The sequence below is a fragment of the Hyaena hyaena genome, unplaced genomic scaffold (assembly GCF_003009895.1).
Source record: "Hyaena hyaena isolate Hyena2069 unplaced genomic scaffold, ASM300989v1 scaffold_46, whole genome shotgun sequence".
In the NCBI taxonomy this organism is placed as follows: Eukaryota; Metazoa; Chordata; class Mammalia; order Carnivora; family Hyaenidae; genus Hyaena; species Hyaena hyaena.
In genome coordinates this window covers 2,020,313-2,047,270 of record NW_024080678.1, presented here as the reverse complement: position 1 = coordinate 2,047,270, position 26,958 = coordinate 2,020,313, and the positions used below count along the sequence as shown (strand labels likewise).

Below are 26,958 nucleotides of genomic sequence, written 5' to 3'. Positions count from 1 at the left end.
TATACTATACCTGCCAGTTCCAACACACTTCATTATTTATATTGCTGAAAAACCACTTAAAAGTCAGATTGCATAATTTGTACTTGTACATCTTTAAGGTAGATTTATATCCGAAGTTGTCGAATAGCTGTAGCAACACTGCTCTGAATATTAAATTTTAGCAAGCTATCAACCCCTAAACACATGCAGAAACTAGTGGGAATCGGGTCATTAGTTGCTGGAGGAGGTAGCTATTAAAAAATGAGTTGAAAAGTCCACTCAAATCTGCAGCTGTTAGGAGCAGAGAGTCCAGGGCCAAACTGCCCGGGTTCAAATCTCAACTCCGTAGTCTGTGTCCTTAAGCCATGACCACAATTCTCTGTGCTTTGTGTTCTTCCTGTCCAGTAGGAATATTACAGAGGAGTGCGGTGGAGATTAAATCAGAGAACACACAGAAAGCCCTCGGAACAGTGCCTACCGTACAGTAAGGACAATTTAAGCACGTGCTACAATGTGAATTTCCACCACCTTACTGGTCTCTGGCTAATGAGAGCAGAGAAGAATAGAGAAAGAGCAGATTTGTCAATGACTCGGTTATACCTCACACAGCCCGTGAGTCTGGTGCAAGGTGGTTGGGGGCTCTCTGGTGGGAACGGAGGAAAGTAACAAGCAAAACTGAACAATCGTGTGGCACATGGGCATTCCAAGTTCTATGCCACGGGGATGCCTCCCATAGCCAAGAACACCGCACCGCCCCCATTGAAATGTTAAAATCAGGTTGATCATTTGCACTTTTTATTAACGTTGCAGTTGTGTTGGAAATATTACATAAATCTATTGTGCTCTTGTATAGCTCATTCGAGCTACTTCTATACAGAGGCCATGCCCAGTTGTCCGTGTCAATAATATTATCATGAAAATTATTTATGTCAACACGGACGGCTGTGAAAATGCCATTCCTCGGGAAAGGGACGGCAAGGTACTAAAGGTGAGGAAATTCCACCCTAATGGATCCATGGAACAAAGGGCCTACAAGCTGGTCCTGGATCCTCTCCGACCCCCACGCTTGCTCCTCATCCATCTGCAAAGCACCCATTTCTATCTCCTGTTGCCAGTCTCCACCGTCTCCCCAGGTGGGAAAGTCCTACTCCATTCTCCAGTCCCCCCAGTGCCCATCCACAGGAAGTCTAGTGATTCCCGCCGGTGGAAGTTAGTCTGTCTTTGACCTGGTCCTGCTGCTGCCGTGAATGCAAGCTTCCACTTCAGCAATTGCAATTACCACTTTGCACAAACTCCTCTCTGGTCACATACATGTTCTCATGGAGGAGTAGGCTGCTTCAACCCAGAGACCATGGATCTGTGCATCGCTGGATCCCCAGCCATGAATGCCCGGTCTGGGGTTCAGCAGGAGCTTGGGGAAAATATACCTGTGAGGGTGTCACCTACTGCGTGCCAGGCACTCTGTGTGCCCGCTGCTGTGTTCACCTGAGCCCACAGGAAAACCAGAGATGGGTGTGGTTTGATCTCACTGGGACACAGGAGGCCAACCCATAGCCCAAAGTGACATCGACAGCAGGAAGCAGAGATGCAAGTTCAATGCCAAGTTTCCTGGCTCTGACCTACAATGTAAGAGTATCCACAATGATGATAGAAATAATAAAAGCAGCTAACATGTTATAGCCTCCCATGTGACAATATTGTGCTAGGCACTCAGCATTTTTACTTTATCCTTTTAACACTGTAAGACATAGGCTATTATTATCTTCAGAGCTCAGCAGACTGAGGAACAGCGTGGTCAGCCAAGGAACCAAAGTCACACAGCTCCTAAAAGGTAGACATAGTATTTGAACATCTATCACGCCTGCCTCTCTTCCCAGGCTCACCGTACACCACCAGGACAGCAGGGACCCTCCCCAAAGCCTGCAATGAAATGCCCAGACATGTGTCCAGAGGTACCAGAACAGAACCAAGGACTCACTGCACGTAAAGCCCCGCCCCCAGAGCCCATTATGTGGCAGCCGCCTTCGTGTTAACTAACAGTGGTGGTAACAGCAGGAGCACTCTAGGCTGATGACTGTCCCTTGGCATAGAGGCCAGTTAGGGCAGAGAGGCGCAGAGAGCAAACCTTTCTGCACGAACATAACAGTTTTACGGTGAGCAGCTCTTTAATAAAATGCAAAGCAAGATTTAGTGTCCAATGCGCTCGCCCTGAAGTCAGTAGCATCAGAAACCACCACAGGTGGGGACACCCCACCAAGGCGGAATGTGTTCAGGGAGGGGAATTCCTGCCCTCTGACATCTGATCCCCCCTCCACGTAAGCCCTCCCCCCCCCACCCCCACCCCCCCCGCCCGGCACGGGAAGACAAACTCACGGGGAACAGAGGGGAACCGCGATACAGTGACCGAGGCCAACAACAGCATACAGACGGAGAGGCTGGCTCCGGGCTCCTCATGTGTTCTTCCCCTTCATGTCCCTGGCACCCACCAGGTAGGACCTCTCCTCAAGAAACAAGACTGACACAGGAGAAAAACCTATACAGAACCCTGCAAGGAGCTTTCTCTTTCTTCAAAGAGGACTCATCTGGTGTTTCATCAGTTTCTCACATAGCACTGCCTATTAGCAAGGGGGTGGCCCATTCGGGGACAGCTAATGGCTGCACAGAACCCCAGGAACTGGGGAACTTCAGGACCTAGCTCACTGGGGGTCACTGTGGATGGAATACTGACGTCCTCACTGTTATACCCAGGGATGAGGAAAAATGCTGCCAAGCCCACGAAAGTGTAGTTAAGCAGCAGAGAGCGTATATGATGCTACCACCCTCTCTTTGGCACCCTGCACTCCCTCAGGGTGCCACTCCAGCGCCTCCTGCCCTCCCCACACCTATGTTCTCCTCTCCCCACCCCCAAAGTTCTCAGCCTCAGTTCTGAGCTCTTTACTTCACTTCTCTGAGGTGCTGGATGAGATCTTCTGAGCCTCCACATCGCCTTCACTTCAAGGACTCCCCAGGTGCCTGGGGGAGAACCACTGACGTCCCTGAACTTCTACCAGCAGAGTTTTCCCTGGGGATGAGCACGTAACCAAAACGTGCACACGGGGTGGGATGAGAGCACATCTGGCCGAGGAAAACACGTGGGAGCGGCTGACACAGGTCCTGGATGAGAGATGGGTAGAGGCAGCCTGGCAGCCAGCGGGCCATGGAACCCTTGGACTGGGGGAAGGTATTCAGCAAATGTGAGGGGACATCAACACGCAAAAGAAACCCAAGGCCATTCTGCCTGAAACACCAAATGCAGATCTTCCCTGCGGCATCTGTTAAAAGCACGTGGAAACCCCTGGAAGTATGACTATGACTAACCCGTGCCATTAAGCTGCCCTCAAACGTGCATGCCTAATGCCCAGTGACGGGATCCAAGCAGGCCCCACTGGGGCCTTCGGGGGACAGGGGTCCTTCTGTTTGGCATATTTAAAGCAAAGTTGCACAGTATCTCTCAAAGTACAGGAATAACGGCCTCACAATCAACTGTGGGGTTTGTCCGAAAACACATGCCTAGGCCACATCCCCCAGGCTGACTGAACCAGAACCCCAGGCACGGGTCTCAGGAATGTGCATTTCTAACAAACCGCCTAAGTGGTTTGTATCCCCACTCAAGACCGAGAACACTGCTGTATAAAGTGATGGAACCGGGTTCTAATTCTGGCACTGAGGCTTTAGACAGTTTTAGATGTCCCTCATCTGAACATCACTGCCGAGGGTCGAACGTGGGTCTGATACTCACATGCCCACAACATAGTAGGGAACAGAGGAATTACCCAGACACCAATTATATTCTGGGCTGTACACCATGGATGGTGCCAGCATGACCCCAGCTGGTGGTGGGGCAATCACGTAAGAGGAGACAGTCGTGGGAAGCAATTAGCTGAGGGCCTGGCACAGGTTAAGTGCTCAAAAGATGATGTATTCGTCTAGGATAGTGCCCATCGACCCATCTATCCAGGCAGAGTGCATATAAGTTTAGTGAATATAAAAACAAATGCATGGGCGCCTGGGCAGCTCAGTCGGTTGGGCATCCAACTTCAACTCAGGTCACGATCTCGCAGTTCGTGGGTTCAAGCCCCGCATCGAGCTCTGTGCTGATGGCTTGGAGCCTGGAGCCTGCTTCAGATTCTGTGTCTCCCTCTCTCTCTGACCCTCCCCAACTTGCACTCTGTCTCTCTCTCTCAGAAATAAGTAAACATTAAAAAAAAAAATTTAAAAACAACAACAAATAAAACAAATGCAGCAAAACGTGGCAAATTGCCCTGCTTTCTGTGGGCACCTGAATCTTTAGCTCAACAAGAGCTTAGGTAAACAGCAGGCAACTTGGCCTACAGCTGACCCTGTAGACTCCATGCTTCCCCTCATGAACTAGAACTCAGGGCCAGTCCTGCCTGCATCCTATCTCTCCCTGGCACATCCAATCCACTACCAAGTCCCATAAGCATCCAATCTATCTATACAAACACCTCCCAGCACACCTCCACACGGGCCACCATAGCCCGGACCAGCCCCACTTCTGTCCTGGGGATAACTGCCTCCTCCCTGGTCCCAAATGCAAAATTCCTCCCAGCCAAAACTCTCCAAACATCAGGCCCCTGCTCTGAGCCCACTGATGTAGGGTTTCCAGATTTAGCAAATAAAAATACAGGATGTCCAGTTATGTCCAAACTAAACAATTATCCATGGTTTATCTGCAATTCAAATTTAACTGGCCGTGCTCTGTTGTATCTGGCAACACTGTATCAACAGCCTCCTCCTGCACTTGAAATCAAAACCTCCTCTCTAGCATCTGTGAGCCCCACACCATTGGCACTGGTCTAACTCTGTTCCCACCTCTTCCTCCTTACTGTCCCTGGGGCATATCAGACTTATCCAACTTTTCCCTCAGGAAAGCTACACTTGCCCTTCCCTCCATCTGGGACACTCTTCCCTCGGATCTCTGTTGGCTTCATCCCTCACTCCATTCAGGCCTTTGCTCCAAGACAGACTCTTCAAAGAGGTCCTCTCTGACCTAAAACCATACTCTCTACCCAGCCCGCCAGACTCCATCTCTTTCCCTTGCTCAATCCTTCTAACATTCATTATTAGCTGACAGGATTTATTTAGTACCCACTGCCCTTACTGGAAAGTTCTATGAGGTCAAAGACCATCTGTCTTCATCATGAGAATATCCCCAGAGCTGAGAGCAATAGGTGGCTCTTAGAAGGTGAAAAATAAGCATTTGTTGAATGAATGAACATTCAAGGAGGCACCGCGTTCCACTCTGCTCAGGAGAGCATGCTCAGTGCCAGGCCCGAACACCCCAGCAGGCACTGTTGATGGCTACGTCACATCTTGTACTGGGAAATCGTGGGGGGGGGGGGTGGGAACATGGGGGGCACGTGGAGCTGACGCTCCCTCTCCCAGGGAGGATGGGGAGGTGGGAGGTAGGAAGAGGCTCTGTCAGGTAGGCTCGGTGCCAAAAGGGGAGCTGCCCACCTAAGAAGTAAAAATACCCCAATACTAATTCTTGTCCTAATCTTCCTCAAACAAGGCCCGCACCCAGCTTCTCTCTTGATGGTAAACACTGAGACATCACGCCTGCAGAGAACTTCCATATGCTCCTTTTCTCCCAACGTTCTCCACAACACCATGCAGACAGTAATACTGTCCTCATTTTCCTGGGGAGGAAATCAAGGCTAGGAATGGTTAAGTAACTCACCCCGAGATAACACAGCTAGTAAGAAGCAAAATGGAGACTCATATGCAGCGAAACGTAGCAAAGAGAGTGTAGAAACTGCAGCCAGACTGCCCGGAATAGCATCCTAGCCCTGATGCTGCCTCTACCACAATGTCGGTCTGCAGGTGACTCATGAAAACGTGAAGGTTCAAGACTGAGCCCTCACTTGCAGAGAACAGTGCCTGGCAGAGAGGAAGCAGCATCCAAGAGTTCATCATTCTTCAGGCTCGGATTTTAAGCATCCAAATTCCCTGCACGTGGAATAGATTTGAGCCCAGACCTCTGACTCCAAAAGCTGTCGTCTTTTTCAGCCTCCTTCCCTACCCACACCGCCTTTCTCTCTGGACTTTGCTCTCAGCTGCAAGTTGATAGAAGTGGCCTTGCTGGTCATAAGGCCTCCCATGCTGAGGAGCTACCCTCTCCAGGATTCAGCCGCCTCTTCCCTCCTGATTGTTATGGGCAAACTAATGGCCCCATTCCACCTCCCTAATTTTTCAAGCCCTCCTCCCACTACAACATCCTTCAGTCACTCCCCCCCCCAACACTGCCCTAGCTTTGCAAGATTTTATGACCTTCCAGAGCACATATCCAAATGTAAAAACACTACATTAAGCACCAAGCCCTGGTTTAGAGCTCCAAGCCGGTAAATTAAAAATTATAGTTCCCACAGTAACCATCTCTCTCCCTACCATGCCCATATTTAGAACTGTGTGTTACTGTACAGGCTGACAAATTTACTGCCTTTAATGTGTGTGTGTGTGTGTGTGTGTGTGTGTGTGTGTGTGTCTGGCTAAGTTACGAGGAATGCAAAAGTTCCATCGCAGAACTTTGCTGACTTTGGGGAGACTGACTTCTTAGCCAGAGTCCCGCACAGGGATCTCCCCCTGCCTGCGATGCTTCTCCTCTGGCAGGAATAAGTAATAAAGACAGGGCATACCCTGGTGAGTGTCTGGGGAGCCACACTCCACCCTGTGCTGTGCCCCCAGGAATGGGAGGGCCCTAAGCTGGCACAGACTTCCGGTGCTCCCACCATGCTGGGAGATGGGGGCTGACTTCAAGCCCTGCTGGATTTGGCTTGGCAGGCATCAGGACGGATAAAAGCAGAGAGAGATGAGAAGGGGGAGCGGGACAGGCATGAAGCACAGGGTGGGAAAAGAGATTTAGGGAGACAAAAAGGAAATGGAGAAGGAGAATATACTGGGGAGTCCGAAAGGGAGAAAAGATCAAAAGAAAGAGGAAGGGGGGCTGGGCCAAATCTCCAGGAAAAAGGGCATAAGAAGTGTAAAAAGAAGGAGAAAGGGAAAGAAAAAAAAAAAAAAGAGGACCATTAATAGAAAAATATGAGTGATCTTTTAAATACTTATAATTTATAATTATATGCACAATACATACTCTGTGCATCTTTCACACTGCACGTTAAAGGACTTTCACCTGAAATCAGAGATGACACTAGGAAATATAAAGACCTTCCATGCTCATGGATTGGAAGAATAGTGTTAAAATGTCCATATTACCCAAAGCAATCTATGTATTCATTGCAGTCCTTATCAAAATACCGACTTCATTTTTCACGGAGCTGGAACAAACAATCCTAACATGTGTACGGAACCATGAAAGACCTCAAAGAGCCAAAGCAATCTTGAAAACAGAAAAGAAGGCTGGAGGCATCACAATTCCAGACTTTGAGTTCTATTACAAAGCTGTAGTGATCAAAACGGTATGGCGCTGGCACAAAACCAATGGAACCGAATAGAAGACCCAGAAATAAACCCACAATTACATGGTCAATTAACCTTCAACAAAGCAGGAAAGAATATCCAATGGAAGCGCACAGAGTGGCGCCTCCAACCATAAGCAGTATTGGCCCGTGGGGGGTGGGGGCGGTAGCCAGGAGGGTCTGTGGAGTTGGCACTCAGACACGCAGCTCCTGAATGGTGGTCTGGGCACTCCCAGGGTCTGAGCTCTGCTGCTTCCTCCTCCACCTCCGTTCCTGAAAGAAGGTCCCCATCTGTGGCCCCAGTGAGCCCCGAAGAGTCCAAACCCTGGGACAAACCCAAGGGAACCAGCCTGTGGTTTCAGATCATGCATCCTTTTCAAGAAAGAACCGAGCACTCACACACATGGCCAGGTTCTTCTGCACCAGCCGGGACACTGAGGAACCAGACCCTCTTCCACAGCCTCCCCTCCAGGCACCAAGAAACCAGATCCGCTTATACAATCTCCAAGTGCTACAGTAGCGTATGTATTTGGCACCATCGAGACTGCATGCAATCAACATTTGTCACAGATCACTGCACTCCCTTAACTGAAGAACTGCTCTGAATCCCTTTAAAAATCTTTGGGCCAGGCAGAAACCTTGGAGGTGGTCTTTGGACGAGAGTCCACCTTCTTCCCAGGTGGCCAGCCTCTTGAATAAAGGTCATATTCTTTTCCAATCAAAAATTAAAGAAGAATATATAATGGGAAAAGGAGAGTCTCTTCAACAATGGTGCTAGGAAAACTGGACAGCTACATGAGAAAAAAAGAAACTGGACCAGTTTCCCACGTCACACACAAAGAAATAAATTCAAAATGGAATAAAGGTCTAAATGTGAGACCAGAAACCATAACAATCCCAGAAGGTAGCAAAGGCACTAAGTTCTTTGACATCAGACATAGCAACTTTTTTCTAGATCGGTCCTCTGAGGCAAGGGAAAAAGAAGCAAAACTATCAGGACTACATCAAAATAAAATGTTTCTGCAGAGCGAAGGAAACAATCACCAACATGAAAAGGCAACCTACAGAATGGGAGAAGGTATTTGCAAATAGCAAATCAGATACAGGGTTAGTATCCAAAATATATAAAGAACTTCTATAACTCAACACTCTCAAAAAGTCCAATTAAAAAATGAGAAGACACAAACAGGCATTTCTCCAAAGACGACATTCAGATAGCCAACAGACACATGGAAAGATGCTCTCCATCACTTACCAGGGAAATGCAAATAACAAAACACAGTGAGACACCATGACAACACACCTGTCAGAATGACTAAAATCAACAACATAAGGAACAAGTGTTGAGGAGGATGTGGAGAAAAAGGAACATTTGTGTGCTGTTGGTAGGAATGCAAACTGCTGTAGCCACTATGGAAAACAGTACAAACGTTCCTCAAAAAACTAAAAATAGAACTACCTTATAATCGAGGAATTGCACTAGTGGGTATTTACCCAAAGAATGCAAAAGCAGTACTTCAAAGGGATCCTCTATGTTTTTAGCAGCATTATTTACGTTGGCTAAGATACATAAGCAGACCAGTGTCCATCGACTGATGAATGGATAAAGAAGATGTGGTGTATATATACATACCATGGAATACTATTCAGACATAAAAAAGAATGAAATCTTGCCATTTGCAATGACAGGGATGTAGTTAAAGAGTACTGTGCTAGGTGAAATAAGTCACTAAGAGAAAGACAAATACCATAGGATTTCACTCACATGTAGAATTTAAGAAACAAAACAAATGAACAAAGGGGAAAACAGGAAAGAGACAAACCAAAAATAGACTCTGAACTATAGAAAATTGAGGGTTACCAGAGGAGAGGTGGGGGACAGGATGGGTGAAATAGGTGATGGGGATTCAGGAGTGCACTTGTGATGAGCACTGGGTGATGTGTGCAATTGGTGACTTACTATATCATGCACCTGAAACTAATTTAACACTATTAGTTGACTGAAATTAAAATAAAAACTTAAATAAAAAAACTTTCACCTTTAGATGTCCAATAAATGTTAATCCCTCATTTCCCCATGTTCTAGACGCTTCCATGAATAATCTTGCCATGGTGTGAAGGGCGGAACCAGGCAGGCTGGGTGCAAACACTGGCTTCACCACATAATAGTGTGACTTTTAGCAAAAAGGTGGCTCTCCAGGCCTGGTTTTCTCATCTGGGAATTGAGACAATAGTCCTGTCTCACGGAGGGTCCTGAGGATTGAGTGTACACTTGGAGAACCAGTAGATGATATACAAACCTAAGGGCTATAGAAATTCTAGTGAACGTGGTCATTATCCCTCCCAAAGAGCAAGGATGTAGGTACCTGCAGTCAACCCTCTAAGACACTGGTGCCCAAGTTCCAACACACACTCATTAACAGGATGCAGAATTCTAACACGGTCCATGTTCCTTCTTCTAGAGACCACAGGTGGAGAAAAGAGGAAAGGAGAGTAGGGGGAAGAGGAAAGTAAAGGGTGAGAGAAGCACCCTTTCCTTCTCATATCATAGAGGAGGGCAGGTGAAAAGGAAAAGTGACCAGAGAAGGGGGGGGGAGGGAAAGGAAAGACATCCTGGGACCTTCTTGACCAAGTTCAAGGTCAGTTTCTGTACCACCTCTCTCTGCCTTAGTGGAGTCCTCTAGGCAACAAAGCCAGTGCTGGAGGGGGTCCTACACCACCACCACCCCGCAGTCCTGTTATGGGTCTCTTCTCCCACAGCACATCCAGGCACACAAGACTCCCTTGGACTCTTCCAGTACCACAAAGCTACAGCCAATGCACAAAACAGAGCCCATGGGGACCCTGTTTAGAATGCCCTCCACAAGCACTGACCCCAGGTTGAGTTGCTGGAATCATCCTTTGGCTTGAGAGCAGAGTAAATGGGCAATGGGCAATACCAAAGGGAAACACAGAAACCCCACAAAGGCTCTGTGCGATTGCTTTCCAGTCCGGCCACACACTGTAAGCAGATGGGCAGGCAGCCACAATTGCAAGATGTAATCCCATTGTCATTTTAAGGGAGCGAGGGATGGGGGAGGGAGAAGAGGTTGTTAGTCAGTATCTTCTCCCTTTTCTAAAAGATTTGCTGAAGCCCTACCACCACTAGCCATGCACATGACACTGATCACAGAGAGAATCAGCATGGCTGACCAGCAAATATTGACCGCGCAGTAAGAAAGCTTGTGAGCCCCAGACTGGAAATATTACTAGGCTCTTCACAGACCAGGAGGCAGCAAGTCAGCAAGCAAGCAAAATACACAACCACACATCCCCATACAGACTCAGACATAAAAACTGACTAAGCCCCATTAATCTCTCCTCAGTTTCCCGGCATGCCTGGCTCAACATGGTGGATCCCTAACAAGTATTTGCAAAGGCCACCACTGCTCCTACTCTCCAAGCCAGTTCCTCCAATGGTTTAGACAATGGGAGACACCCCCCCCCCAAGGAATCACAGTTCCTCCAATGATTTAGAGAGTGGAAGACCCCCCCTAAGGAAACACAAAGAGTTCCACCTTCCCAGGCGACCCCTGGGAAGGTGACCCCACTCTTCTCTAGGTAGCTCTAAGGACATCAGAGGACCAGGTCTCTTTCCCACTCTGCACCCATATTTCTTCCCCTCTTCAAAATGTTCAGTATTCTAGTTATCTATTATATACCTCAAAAGGCAAGCATCTCCCTTGTTATTTCAACAATTCATTCCTCAAAGTATATTGTTTTTTGCCAAAAAAGCTAACACAGAACCAATTTTCCACAATTTTAAATGAGAAATGTTATAATTAAAATTATAAATTAAAATTATAATTAAAACTTATAATGCATTACACGTTAAGCCAACTCCCTTCTCCCAGCCAATTTTCTGAAAGGAAATGAAGACACCATAAACATTAAATACCTGTATAGAAGTGACACATTCTCTCGTTAGGATGTGAAATACTTAAAAATGCTGCTTCCTGACCAAAAAACTACTCATGCAGCCGTCAGCCAACAGTTGATGTGTATACAGCAGAATGACCTTTCTTAGTACCAGCAACATCCTAAAGCCACATCCCCATCTTGTTGAGGCTTGGGGACTTCTAAAATCTCTACACAGGATTCTGATTTTCTGTCTATTGTATCTGCCCTAAAACTTAATACTTATCACAAAACATTATTTTGTTACAAGCATTATATTGGTATTTGCAAAGAAAATATAAATTTTCCCTCTGTAAATATCACTCTAAAAGTATGCTGTTGAGATACATGCATTCTGTGATGTTTGGGTATAAAAAAAAAAAATAAGAGGCAGCAGCCTTATCTATAATCACCAAAAGAAGGAAAAACCCCACTGTTCACCCACAGATGAATGGATATGCAAAACGCAGTACACATATGTACAATATTGTTCAGATTTAAAACGGAAGGAAGTTCTGACATATGCTACAGACAAACCTTAAAGACATTCTGCCAAGTAAAACAAATCAGTCACCTAAGGACAGATATTGTAGGATTCCACATGTATGAGGTACTTAGAATAGGCAAATTCATACAAACAAAGCAGAATAGAGAGTATCAGAGGCTGGGGGCCAGAGAATGGGAGTTAGTGGTTCATGAGTACAGAGCTTCTATATAAGATGGTAAAGCAGTACTAGAAATCGATGGGGGTGATGGGTATACAACATTGTAAATGTAGTTAATACCATGGGAGTGTACTCTTAAAAGTAGTTGAAGTGGTAAATTTTGTTTATTTCACTATAAACAAACAAGATGCACTCTACTACAAACTCAACCCAGAAGCATGAAGTAGAGTGTGGATCTAGAGAATTGTAGAAAGGATCTGAATCTAGTTTATTTTGGAATGGGGTTTTCTTGGTGACTTAGTGGCCTGTTAAATAAATGGCTGGTGGAATTTAGAAAACACCTCTGAATGGTGTGATGATTTCAAGAAACGTAGACAGGCTATAGCGTTTTAGAGATTCTCTCCACCTTTCCATAAACAGACTGAAAATCTAGAGACACTGCAATTGCCATCCTCAGCAATAGCATCGGAAAGGTGCGTCCATAAGTAGTCTTGTTTCCAGCCACTGTTTGGAAAGACTTCTGTCTGCCTGATGCTAGCTATTGTGACAATGATCCCTGTAATGATGCTGCCACGCCTATCTCTTGTAATCATTTCTGTAAAATGGTAGCCATGGCATCTGAAAGGGCAAAGGACAGAAACCTCACTGATATTTTTAAGTTGGCTTCAATCGCTTGGTGCAGATGGACTCATGAACGCAGGAAGGTTGCACTGGGGAAACTAATCCTCGTCCAACTCAAAACTATTTTGCTGCTACTATTACCTACAGAATCAGCTAAGGTTTTTAAATGACCAAACTGACTTAGGGAAATTCACAAAGAAATAAAATAGGACTAGGTAGCTCCCCCTCTCCCTTTAGGTCTCCTCCAACTATAAAAGTTTGCTCTTAACCTTATCAGAGAAATGTCTAGTTCCAATATTTGCATGGCTAAGCACTGACTTTGGGACTATCATTACAGAGTAGTAGATTAAGTACTTACTAGGCATCTTCTGTGGATGGGTGGATCCAGACTACATCCTTATTCCCACTTATTTCAGTCACCCAAGTTAGGAGTCCTTTGTGCTATTATCCTGTTTAGCAAAAATCACCTCACCCCGTAGAGTAGTGCCAGGCAGCTGAAGTGACTTTCTTAACAAACCTGCTGCCTGATGGAGGAGAGGAAGGGACCACACATCCTACCAGTTTCAATTTTTTTTTTTTTAACATTTCCTTATGAAATTTTCAAACCCACTATAAAGGTGAAGGAATTCTACAGTGAACATGTATACCCCCATATCTGCAATCTACGTTAGCATCTAATCATGCTTGCTTCATCATACCTACCTATGAATCCATCAACTCGTCTCTTGAATAATGCATTTCAAAACAGGAAGTCAGTGACCAGCACATTCCACTGTAGGTACTACAGTATGGATAGCACTAAGGTTCAATAACGTGTACATATTTTTCTTTTGGGGAAAAAGTGATCTTATTATAATGAAATGCACAGGGTGAGTTTTGACAACTGCATACATCTATAAAACCCAAGCCCCTTTCAGAACACAGAACATTCTGGAGTGATAAAGACTTTTACTCAAACCTCTTCCCAATCTCTGCCTGCACTCCTCAAAAGCAACCATTTTTATAATTTATTCCTATTATAAAGAGGTTCATTTATTAGGGGTCAAAGTATATATACTCCTATGGGTGCAGCATAATGTTTCTGTGATTAATTCATGTTTTCAGTTTCTATTATTCAGTGATTGACAGGTCATTGTATTATTATAATGTATCTGTTAGGATTCATTTTCCTGTTGAGGAACACTTCAATAGGTTGTTTTCAGTTTTGGCAATGATTACAACTGAAACTGAAAGTTGTTTTTTTTTTTTTTCCAAATTTTTTAGAATTTATTCAGTTTTGAGAGACAGAGAATGAGTGGGGAAGGGCCAGAGAGAGAGGGAGACACAGAATCCGAAACAGGCTGAGCCATCAGCACAAAGCCTGATGCGGGGCTCGAACCCACAAACTGAGATCATGACCTGAGCTGAAGTCAGATGCTTAACCGACAGAGCCACCCAGGTGCCCCTGAAACTAAAAAGTTTTAGAGGGTAGATATTTATCTTTAGAAGAACCTACGGACCTCTTTTCAAAGTGGATGAACCAGTTAATACTCCCACCAATAATGTAGGAGAATTACACAGTGCCACGTATTTGCCAACATTTGACAGTATCAGTCTTTTTGATTTTAGCCATTGTGGTGGGTTTGTGATGGCACCTCCCGACTTATCCTGCCTTTCTGTGGGGTCCTCAGACATTTTTTTTGAATTCCATTTTGATTCACTCATGTTTTTTTGTTGTTTTTAGTGTATTTCTTTGTACAGCTTTTTTAATGGTTTGCTCTGAACACTGCTATACTAGCATAACTTATCAATGTCTCCTGGGGCCAACAGATGACAAAGTTTGAGTGAAGTACAGAAACCTTAACTCCATTTGCATCCCTTTACCCTCCGGAATTTACAATAGGATGGTCTCAGGCGCCTGGGTGGCTCAGTCAGTTGAGCTTCCAACTCTTGATTTCAGTTCAGGTCATGGTCTCATGGTTCACGGGTTCATGGGATCGAGCTCCTGCATCAGGCTCTGTGCTGACAGTGCTGGGCCTGCCTGAGAATCTCTCATCTGCCCCTCCCTCCTCACTCATGTGCTCTCTAAAAGTAAACACTAGACACACAGACACACACACACACACACACACACACACACACACGAAGATTATCTCAGTATTTCCCCTACATACACTGAGAGCCACATCAGACATTTTCTGAGCTCCTTTAAACCTATTTACTCCTTTCTCACTCCTGGACACCCACTGTGAAACTTAGTTTCCATCACACAGATATAACCACAGGAGACTGGAAAGGCACAAATGAACATCAGGAGGAGGGGTAGCTCTGCTGTTGCTTCTAGTCTTTTCTGAAGAGCATCAGCAAGGGATGTTGGTTTCCTTCCCAGGCACCTGTAGTTAGATCCCAGAGTCCATTCCATTCATTTCCTTCCAAGGCATCTGTAGTCAGATCCCAGAGTCCAGTCCTGAACTTCGTGAGGATGAAGAAAACATAGCACCTGTGCTCAGCACACAGGGTGTGGTCGTTATGGGGCAGTGGTCTCAGCGGCTGCTTAACCACAGTCTCCCTGGCAGTCTGCTTCTGTGTGGTTTGGAGAACTGCTTCTCACAGCTCAGCGGAGCGCAAGTGCCTCTGGCTTCTCCTAGAATTCTGAACCCAACTATGGCCACAGATCCTTTTCTGTTTAAACTCATGCATTCTCTTGTCTGTAACTGAAGTCTAATAGGTAGAGTCCTGTGGCTAATTATGGGCACAGCTGAGATCAAAACCCTGATCTCTGTCCTTTCTTCTAGAGTGCTGCCAGGGTCTCTCTTTGGCACTGTGTTCTTCAAAGAAGAAGGAGTTGAAAGTCCCGTATTCTATTTTGAGAACATGCACTGGGAACATAATGTTTGTATTTCTTTGTCATCGCCTCTTTTACCCCTTTCCCACGCGTGCAATCATCCCCACCTGGGTTGGTTAGACCTCTGCTCAGGAACCAGATGTCGTGAGCACTTCCTGGGCAGCACGATGGTGACAATGAGGAGCACATTTTTTTTTAAGCTGTGGAACACTTACTCGCTACTGGAGCTGAATCAAATCAAGATAGTGTGTCTTAAAAGATTAAATTCACTCCAGTAAATAGGCAGAGGTGTAGGCTGCAGAGGCTTCTCATACTTACCTGCATGAGAACAAACCCCAGCCTCGGAGCTCAAAGATCTAGAAATTTCAGCTCAGGCTAGATCCCAGTTTGTGCCATTTATGAGGCCTTTTTGAGCCTCCACCTGCTCCAAGACAACTGGCTTCCTTGCTGTCATCAACAGATATTTGGTCTGTGTCCCCAGTTCCTGACACACAGCTCCTAAAATCCTTGGGAACCTCTTATCATCCCAGAATGTCCTGTGTATGCTGAGGAGGGATGCCCGGTGGCTGGGGACCCCTAGACAGCTTCTGGATGGGTAGCAGTCACCAGAAAGAGCAAGCCACAATGAATCCCAACCTCCAGGGAGGGAAGACAGGCTGGAGATGCAGTTAAACACCAATGGCCAACGATCTCATCAATCATGCCTACGTAATGAAGCCTCCATAAAACTCCTTAAACAACAGCGTTCAGACAGTTTCTGGGGTACTGAACACATCAAGGGCCTGGGAACGCAGCATGGATAACCCCTGCACTCTCTATACCTTGCCCTAATGCATCTCGTCCATTTCGTTTCTTTAATAAAACAGCAATAGTAAGGGGTACCTGGGTGGTTCAGTCGGTTAAGCGTCCGACTTCGGCTCAGGTCATGATCTCATGGTTCATGGGTTCAAGCCCCGCGTCGGGCTCTGTGCTGACATCCAGCTTAGAGCCTGGAACCTGTTTTGGATTCTGTGTCTCCCTCTCTATCTGACCCTCCCCTGCTCGCTCGCTCGCACACGCTCTCTCTCTCTCTCAAATAAAACATTTAAAAAATTTATTAAAAAAAAAACACCCAGCAATAGTAAGTAAAGCACTTTCCTAAGTTCCAGAAGGGGTTAGGGGGACCTCCGAATGTACAGCTGGTTGGTCAAAACTTCGGTGGCAACCTGGGACTGGAGAATGGACTATGAAGTAGGAACAGTCTTGTGGGATGTGAAGCCCTTAATCTGCGGGGTCTGTACTAACTCTGGATAGTTAACAACAGAATGGAATTGTCGGATAATCCAGTTGTTGTCCCGAGATGGACAACTGGTGGGAAACTGCCCCTCCCCCCCCAAATGTATTTGGAGTCAGAAGTGTTGCAGAAAAAGAACCATGCAGGCATGCGGGCTTCCTATCCATCAAATAAGACAAACACATTCCTACCACAGGACCTTGGCACTTGCACTCCCCCTGGTTCAAATCTACATCTGTATAGTGTGTACCTTCACTGCACTCTAGTGTCTCCTCAAAAAGCCTTCCCTAACACCATGCATACCCCAACTTTTCTTCTTAGAGCATTTACATGATTCAGTCTTAGATATCTATTTTCTCACTGACTATTCCTCCAGAGAATTTTCCACTTCAGTATTCCCAGTGCCTATACTGGTGACTGGCACACAGTAGGAGCTCATTTAACTATTAGGGGAGTGAATGAATGCCTGTTTGCACGTTTAACAGGGACCCAAGTTCCTCAATAAAAGAGGTCATAATGCCAACCTCGGACAACCGTCATGAATACTAACAGATTGATTATGTGAAAAGCCATGATGGTGCAAACATGTGCCGAGCATGTGGTGAACATTAAAAAAAAATTTTTAAATGTGGTTTTCACACTGTAACATTGAAACCAAGAACCCCCCAGCATTAACAGGACCACATAGTTGCGGAAACAGTGCTGTCATTGCTAGCACATTCACAGAGCTTGCAGGATGGGATGCAGGTCAGTGGCTTCAGTGAGAATTCTGGAGACCCTGGAAGAGGGCAGTCTTTTAACCCTGTGAACCCAGTGGTTGTGGGACGGGGCAGGAGGGGGTGGAGAATCAGACGTCTTAGCAACATTCCTAAAGGGAAGCCAGGAGTGGGCCAGCTCCACAGAGCTGCAAGGTGGGCTCAAGTGTCTTCTTTATGGGCTTCTTGCAGGAAATCCAACGTTCACAATGGTGAGGAAGAGGCGACATTATAGCAAAAACAGAGACGTCAAGGACATGGAGCTGAGAAAGGATTGTGAAGAGTGAGACCCAATGTAAAGAAGATTTAGGAATACCAGAACCAATATATATGCCAATACTTTCCTTTCTAAGTAGGCATCGCAGTAAAATATGATAAAAACCCATCTAATTAGGTCTAAAAGGGCTCTTTCACGAAGTACAAAAGAAAGATTCAGCAGGATAAGAAAGCATTGTGTCGCAGTTTAATTAAAAGCCTTTTTAAATTTTCTTGGCTTTATATAAAGCAACAGTGCATCTCAACAATTGGCAGCATCTAGGTTTAGATGAAATGGAATTTGTTTGAAAAAAAGAAAAAAAAAAAAAAAAGAACTACGAACAAGATTCCGAAGTACCCTTGACCCCAAATATTTCTCTGTCGGTTTATCCCCGGACTTAATTTCTCCGGACTTAATCCCCATGCCTATTGTCAGGCATGACGTACACTGAAGGCTCCCCTGGGGAAAAGCAGCAAATCTGTGTGTTTCTCAAGGACAGTGGTTCTCGAAGGGGTTGTTTCAGGACCAGCAGCATCAGTGGCATCTGCAAACTTGTTAGAAATGCACATTCTGAGCCCCCCCCCCCAAGACCGACTAAATCAGAAACAGGGTGGGGGGTTGTTATCACACACCCTCCAGCTGAATCTGATTCATACCAGACTTTGAAAAGCACTGCTTGAGGAAAAAAAAAACACCCAGTGCCACCAGCTTCAGCACCCAAGTTTAACTACTCATGCAAGCTGAACTAAAATGTCCCGGGGAGTCATCGAGCACCAGGCACTGTGCTGGGGGCGGAATGCTGCCTCACAAAAAGAAGCACACGTGCAAATGACTAAGCAAAATATAAAAGAGAATGAGATGATGGCTGCTGAAGGTGCCAGAACCACACCCTGTTTCAGGGGGTGGAAGATAAATTCTGACTCAAGAGTCCTGGTGGGCTTCCCGGGGGAGGTGGCCGTGGAGCTGCATCTTCTAGGGGAAGGTGGTTTGGGGCAGGTTTTCTAGGACACAGGAGGAGGACACTCACACTAAGGAACTAGGGCAAGCTAAGGGCACTAGAAGATTCAGAGCCCTGTGAGCAGAAGGGGCCGTCACTCAGACATACGCAAAGAACCTGATGACTTCAACAGGCCTCCCTCCCCTTTGAAATCGCCACGACGGATCCCACTCGTGGCAAGGACTGCCATGTTGCCACCCCAGAGCCATTTCTCCCTTTGCTGCTCAGGAACGGAGCCCTGCTTACACAGGGGAGCAAAGCAGCCAGAGGCAAATGGCCTCTACGGCGGCACGCAGGGCTGCAGGAGGTCAGGAAGGCCACTTACAGGCAGTTTGCCGGAGGCTACGGGCGCCCATTCAGGCAGCCTCTCCCGCTGCTTCTCGGCTGCCGGCCTCCAGTGAGGACACGGCTGCGCTGGCGCCATGCTGGATGCTGAGGTGCCTCGGCCTACAGCTGAGGACGGCAAGGCGGACATGCGGTGCCCCGGGAATGACATCATTAAACCACCACACCCGCCCACTGCCAACACGCTGACTGCCTGGAGGCAGGACAGAGGTGAGCTTCCTTCTGGTTTAGGCCACAGGTGGTGCCTAACTGTCCCCGATTCACCACGGTTTCCACCAGCCACCTCTTAGTTGCTGATCCGGGCAACTTCAACTCCATACTGAACACCTGCGCCCCAAGGCCCCATTCTCCTCTCCATCTGCGGCCATTCTTCTTGAGAACATGATCACAGAGCCATCTGACCCTTTAGCCTGACAGCAAAGGGCAGGCCTCGTTTCCAAGTACCTTCACCCACAGCACCCCCCAGACCTGTATCACCATCCACAACCCCTCAAACCCACGTCACCCCCCACGCCCACCCCCAGACCTGTATCACTCCCCCTCCCCACACATCCCAGACTGACATCAGCCCCCACACCCTCTCTGCTCAGGGAGACGCGGGTACCGACCACATCGGCGTCACCTGGGAGACTCAGAAAAGCGGTCTCTCAGACCCACCCGGGCTTCTGGACCAGAGTCTGGCTTTTAACCAAATCCCAGGGAATGTGTGTGCCTACCACAGCTCGACAGACACTGCTGTCAACCTCGTCCCCCTCACCTCCAGCGGCTCACCTCCTGACCGCAGAGCAGGAAGTCCGTTCTCCGGCTACACCCGCCTGCCCTTCTAGGACTCTCTGCCAATCAGCCTTTCCTACAACTTTAAAAGCAACCTATGCTTCCCTGAATTGCTTGCTACCCACTCTTCCCTGAACAAAATAATTACTTTCACACTTCCCTGCCTTTGTTTTCATTATTCCCTCTGCCTGGACTGCCCTTCAAACCCCCCAGGCTACCTGTGGATCTCTCAGTCACTTTTTAGGGCACTGTCAGCCTAATAGAGGTTTCCTCTGGACCATGAGCGTTTTGGGGAGAGGGATTGAGCTGGGCCTTCTCTGCCAGCAAGGTGGGCAGCAAAAAGCTTGGAGCCCATGTCACTTACTAGACTGTGCCCCTGCACATGGATGGCAACCACTCTCTGCCTCAGTTTCTTCCTCCGTAAAACTCAAATAGGGCCTGTGTGTCACAGAGTAGCTCTAAGAAAGTCAAGGAAGTGATAAAAATTAAAGGGACAATGCTTGGCACACAGTAACCACTTAATAAATGCAAGACACTCATTCTGTGTATCAAGACCTAGCACGGGAGCAGACACACGGGGGACACTCCATATGCATTTACTGATTTTCCAGATTGGCTTTGGTGCCTTAATTTTTCCTGGGCTCATGAGTCCACCCCACCCACTCTTCTGCACAGCCCAGCAAAAAGCCAGCATCCAGCCCCCAACAGGGACATTATTTAGATGAAAGAACATTTTCCGCAGCCATCCTGGTCCTAAGAGCCTTGCCAAGAAATAGAAAAGAAAAGCAATATAAATGTTAATAGGAAATTGTCTATTCGCTTTTACTGAGGCTAATCTACTGCAGCCCAACAAAGAGGGAATTAGACAGCTGAAGAAACAGGAAAACATGGGACCTTGACATGCTGAGGCCCAAGGGACTGCAGTTCCCAGGAGGAAACGATTCCAGGCCAACAAGTCTGTGTGGACATCAGGACAAAGGGCTTCTCCTTTGAATGTCTCCATTGTGGGTGGCGTGGGTCCCGCCCTGGCTCTTGCTTTCTTGGGCGTCCATCAACCTGGATCTACGAAGTGTAGCCATTGGTCCACACGGCAGAGAGAGGAAGGCAATGACGATGCAGTCCCTGTCCCCAGGGACTGCTGGGACAAACAGACAAATAAACCTACATTATCATACAGTGTGGCAATGCTACCAATGGGTTCAAGGCGTCAGATAAGGAGAGGCACGTACCAGATCACCAGGACAGGTGATGGAGGAGGACCCAAGAAGTCTTATAGAGAAGCCTCAGGGATGGGTTCTAAACGTGGACAAGAAGGAGCCTCATAAAGGCGGCAAGGATGCCCTGAGCATCAGGGACCCACGGTGGGTTAAGCTATACAGCGGTCCCCCAAAGATGCCCAAGTGCTAATTCCTGGCCCTTGTAAATGTTACACTGTAAAACAGCAGAGACTTTGCAGGTATGATTAAAGATTTTGAGATAGGGAGATCATGCTGAATTATCTGGGTGAGCCCAGTGCAATCGAAAGACCTTTACGAGACATGAGGGAACTGTCGGCATCAGAGGGAAAGTCAGCATGACACGGAGACAGAGATTGGAGCGGAACACTTTGCAGATGGAGGAACGGGTCACAAGCCAAGGAATATGGGCAACCACCTGAAGCTGAGAAAAAGCAAAGGAACGGACCGTCCCCTCAGAGCCTCCACACGCAGCCAGCCTTGCTGATTCTGTGACTTGAGCCCAGAGGGACGGATGTTGGACTTCTGACCTCTAGGAGTCTGGAAGAATAGGTCTGCACTGTTGGAAACCACTAAGTTTGTGCTAATTCATCGCAGGAGTAACAAGAAATGAAGAGGCACATCTCCAGGACTGTTAAGGAAAAAGGACCAAAAAATGAACCGGAGGAGGCAGCCATGGGCCAAACCATGAAAGGATTTGTACACGAGGCTGAGTTTCCATTTTATCCTCAACGCGGAGCTGCTGCTAAATGATATTAAGCAGAGGGATGATATAATAAGATTGCCCGTGCTAAAGCACTGAATCGTCACATTTTTTGATCTTAAATCTCGGGAATTACCACATGTCTAATTCTCCATTTTATTGACTCATTTCTTTTATCATGGACTATAATGACATTATGAAAAAGAAGGAATAATGTACCGGAATATGTAACTCTAGCACCAACCCCCCCACCCCCCACCCAAGGCCATTTCTCGTGTTTTTTGAAGACACACACCTGTGTTGGTAGGACCATCATCAGGTAGGGCTATGCGCATGCAGATCGCTGGACAGGATCGAGGATTGAGAGATTTCCCCCCACCCCCAAAATCCTGGATGGATGATCGCCATGTGCGTAAAAAGAAAGACCGCATTCAAATCCAGCCCCGTTCCCTGCCTCCAGGAAGGAGAAAGGCAACCAACAAGTACTGAGTGCTCAGTGGGGCCCAAAGCTTTGTGAACATTTCCTTTGCCGAGACCCCCAACAATTCTCGGAGGGGGAAGGACTACCACCTTCTGGACGGCACTCTAAGTGTCAGGGGTGTGGGGGCTGAGTGTCAGTGACTGAGAGCCATTCCCCAAGCACTGCAGTCACCAGGCACATGGCACCGGAGAAACCCAAGCAGAAGAGATAATCTGTCTACTTGTGCGCCCCAGAAATCTCTGCCCATCTCTGTCTGCACACAGAAAGGCCCTGAAACGGCCAATTCCAGCCATCCTCCGGGCCCCACGCCCTTCCCCAGCCTCCGTGTGCGCCACAGCTCCCGCCCACAGGCACCTCTTCAGGGCCTCCGTCAGCAGCGCCCTTTGCTGAATGTCACTCGCTGCCAAAGGGACTGCTTAGGTGGCATCTCCGCAGCCCCGGATCTGAACAAGCTGGCTTTGCTCTGGCACTGTCACCAGACCCCTGAGGCCATGGGCCAGGCGCTGCAGAGGTGGCCAGGCAGTGCCTTGGCTGGGACCAAACCAGGGGCCCCACAGACTGCAGAACTGATTTCAAAAACCCCTAACCCTCTCTGGGCTTCAGTTCAAATAGTGGCCCGCTGCCTGCCCCATCGGGACACCCCACAAATCGGAGGCCATGAACACTTCCCATGCTTCCAACACTCTCCATGGCCACTGAGGGCCCTGTGGCGTTAAAACACCAAAAAAGGGCTGACGGTATTGGGCACGTGCGGAGTTTTCAATTTGGAGCTATTTTAAACAGCACTGCTACCAACCGCTCTGACAGGCTCCACTCTTCCCTGCTCCCCCTTTTCTTTTGGGATCTATATTTGGGGACAGTACATTCCTAAGAATAGAATCACTGAGTTAAAGGGTAAAAGCACAATTTATAGTTCCTATGGTGAACTGGCAGTTTACTCCCCAGAAGGAGTGATGTCAGTACTGCCAGCAATTCAGATCCAACAGCCACTGACTGAGCCCTGACTTAATTCCAGCACCGAGCCAGGCACCTCCCTTTCGTGTTCTCTTTTCAGGACCGAATGGTGCTCGGTTAGCCCCATTTCGTTGAAGGGGAAACTGAGGTCATGTAAAGTAAAGCAAAGTGCCCCAATGTACTGTGAGTATTTCGAGTTATTTTGAGACAGGGCTGGGAGAAGAAATTTAAGTTCCTGAATCTCCCAGTTCTGCTATATCTGCTGAATTATTCAGATCTGTGAATTATCCCACACTGCTACAACAGCTTTCACTTATTACGATAACCAAGACCAGGGACTGAACTGGGTACCTTCTCTGTTACATAAACCAGCATGTCCACCCCAGGCAAAGATCAGGGAGTCAATCTCAATAAGGAAACCAACGGCAAGGATAGCACCTACTACTGAATGCTCCACGCGTGCAAGACATCGTAGAAAGGATTAACTCTAAAGACCTGAGTTAGGCATTAATATGCCCAGTTTATAGATAAAAGGAATGAAGCTTGCAAAAGTGACTTCCCTCAACAGTTCCACAGATTACAAATCCATCTATCAATAAATGAATTTGATCACAGGGCGGTCTCCAAAACCTAAGCATTTTGTCGCAAGGCTAGACTGCTCCTAACTGTTACCACCAGCAGGTGGTGGTAAGGAAGGAGGTTGCTAAAGATGGTGGTGAGAAAAATCAGCATTCCATTTTGGTCCATCTTCCCTGCGATGTGCTGGCTGTGTAGTTTGATGAGGGTGGCATTTATTTCAACGCCATCCGACCAGCTGCATACAAATGCACATCCTTCTCTCCTGAGGGCTGCTTCCCATTATACGAACGAGGACCACAGGATCGGCCCACATCCCGCACAGGCCTCCAGTTGAACTCCTCCAATGGCTAAGAGGGGCCTTTCCTTCAGAGCCTGCCTGAGAACATGAAGGTTCCTCTCAGGGGCACCATCTGCAGGGCAGACGGAGCAGAAAGGTGGCAGTTCCTAGAAAGCAGAAGGAGCTCCCTGTAAGGGCAAGAGCATCAGCATGGGAAAGAAGTCGCAGGTTCAAGTCCCAGCTCCTCCAGGAGTGACCTGACGCAAGACAGCCCTGGCCTTGCAAAGCCTAATAAATTAGACAAATAACTTGATGGAATTTCAACTGCCCTCTGGAGGGGGCAGGGTGGATTCTGGTACAGATGGACTCAACCGACTTTAAAGAAAGGAAGAGATTCAGCAAATCGAGACCAGATATCTGAGCCCCAGATCATTTGCACAGCAAACCTACCAGCTCACAAGTCCTTCTCCTCACAACGCACAGACAGAAACCCATGGGCTGGCTTGGCCCCTTTCTGCCCTAAGGCACCGAGCATCACAGGCTGTTTTCAGATCCCTCGCCAGCTCACATCTTGGTAATACTGCAGGTTGAAAGCAGCCTGAAAAAGAAATCATTACCTCCATCATCAAGTGAGAATGTGATCATCTCGGAAGACTCAGAACTGACACACGAGACCAATGCCAGTCGAACAGTGTTCCGACTAATAAAACAAAAATGGGAGGCGGAAAAGGAAAAGCCCACGCTGGCTTCCCTTCCTCACTGTCCGGACAGGAGAAGGAGGTGTCTTTCCCCCGGTCATCCTGCCAGATGTGAAAGGGAGGCCTCCCAGGACCACACGTGTCCTCTGGCACAAACAGCCTGACCATTTTACTACATGTCCATCGGTGAAATACAGAGAATGCCCAGGTGAGAACGGAAAGCAGTCAAGCTACACATAACAAAATTCACCAAGTCAAGTTCAGCTTTGCCAGAGTTGCTCTTTTCACTGTAACCTAGGGAGTCCCCAGGTGTTAACAGCTGGAAATGGTTCTAGGGGTCTTCATGCTGGGGTTTATGTCTGCATTTTCAGTCTGCAACCAACGTTTTTCAGGCACACAGGATGCCAGGCACGTATCCGTCATTCCCCCTCTTTCTCCAATTGCTCTGGCTTCCCAGCCAGCCTTACTCTCTGCTCCCAATTCTTTGGAATCAAAGGAACTTAAAAAAAAAAAAAAAAAAAAAATCAAGCTGCTTTGGGAAAAAAGTCAATTTGTAAATTCTCTACTTGGCCCTGTCTACCTGCAAAGACAGAGAAAATTCTAGAAGTGAAAGGAGAGGACTGTTGTTTCCCGTTTTAGTTTCCAGATGGAGCTGCCTCCCACTGGCTAACCACACGCCCAAGGGGCTGATGTCACTACTGGGATTTTAGTAGTACTGTGTGGGCCCCAAGGCTAGTACCCCATAAAATCCACCAGAGTTAGCGCATCTGAGAAAGCCAGAGACAGAAACAAGGGAACCAATGTGTGTACCTGGCTCTGGAAAGGTCTACAGAATCACCAAACAGAGACCATCAAACAGACTGAATGTCCGTCTTAGAGAGGCAGCCACACCGGAGCAGGCTGACGGAAGTCTGGGCACGGAGAATAATGCAGCCCCAAATACTGCTCCCCAAGACCCTCAGGAGAACCTCCTAGGGCCATTTCCTAGGATGAACGGCTCAGAACTCACCAACCACACCGCATGGTCTGGAGGAGAAAAAAGCGCTTTCGACTGAGCCAGGTGCTGTGGTGTGATTAGCCTCCACGGACTGGAGAGAAGTTGTCCGTACCCAGTGGAGCCTCCGCCATTTAAAAAAGAAAGTAATTAGCACGACTGGGAGAGCCAGGCACTGAGCCCACCTACCAAGAAGGTGGTTGTGGTGGTGAGTACATATGGGGAGACCTGGATGGGGACTCAAACCTGAACCCCTTTTACTTGGTCTAGCCAGGGTTCCTGCCAGGTGGCGCACCATGTAAGCTAGACATTGGGTGCCTTCTTGAGCCACAGTGCATCTCTTCCAGTGGCCATCACTGTATTAGGTTACTAGTGCTGCCACAGCAGAGTACTGCAGATTGGGGGTGGTTAAACACCACTGATGTATGTTGTCACAGTTCTGGAATCTGGGAGCTCCAAGATCAAGGTGTCAACAGGGCTGATTTCTTTTCGGGGCTCTCTCCTTGGCTTACAGGTAGCGGTCTTCCCCTGTCGTCTTCATGTGGTCTTTCCTGTGTGTCTGTGTCCTCATCTCTTTTTATAAAGACAGCATTAACACTGGGTTAGGACCACCCATGACATCTCAGTTTTACCTTAATTAACTCTTTTAAGACCCTATTTCCAAATACTATCACATCCTGGGTAGGAGTGAAGCCTATGCATTTTGAAAGGAACAAAATTCAACCCATAACAGTCATTACCACTGAGGAACGGGACACACACAGGAAGGGTAAGCAGCTCACCAGAGGGTGGCTGATCTAAACAGAGTGACCGTGGAAACTGCACCTAAAGTCTAACTTTATCCTGAGGAGTCATTCGCATCGAGCATGCCAAGACTGCTCTAGGATTAAAGCGAGTGTTTTTGTGGTTGTTGAGCCAGCAACTGCCTATCGTCATGACTCATTCTCCTCTGCTCAGGGTTGTCCAAACGCCATGGTTGTGTAGAGCTACCCGCTCCCCATGGCAGTGCACCAATTTTTAAAGACCTTCTTTACAAGCCACTGAGCGGTGGGATCACAAGTCTCAGTAGCGCCCATGTGATTGATGCCTGCTCTCCAAACTGGATTTCATGCTTCCTCAGAGCCTTTTGATGGTACC

At 47.4% G+C, this 26,958-nt stretch overlaps 1 protein-coding gene and 1 non-coding gene across 3 annotated transcripts in view; both read right to left on the bottom strand.

Moving 5' to 3' along the window:
- Window positions 1-26,958, bottom strand: part of LARGE1 (LARGE xylosyl- and glucuronyltransferase 1) — a 539,462-nt gene that overhangs the window by 324,997 nt on the left and 187,507 nt on the right. The gene's annotated exons all lie outside the window — the stretch shown is intronic.
- LOC120230751 lies at window positions 22,708-22,845 on the bottom strand. The gene has a single exon (XR_005528151.1). It is a non-coding gene; the product is annotated as a small nucleolar RNA SNORA76 (small nucleolar RNA).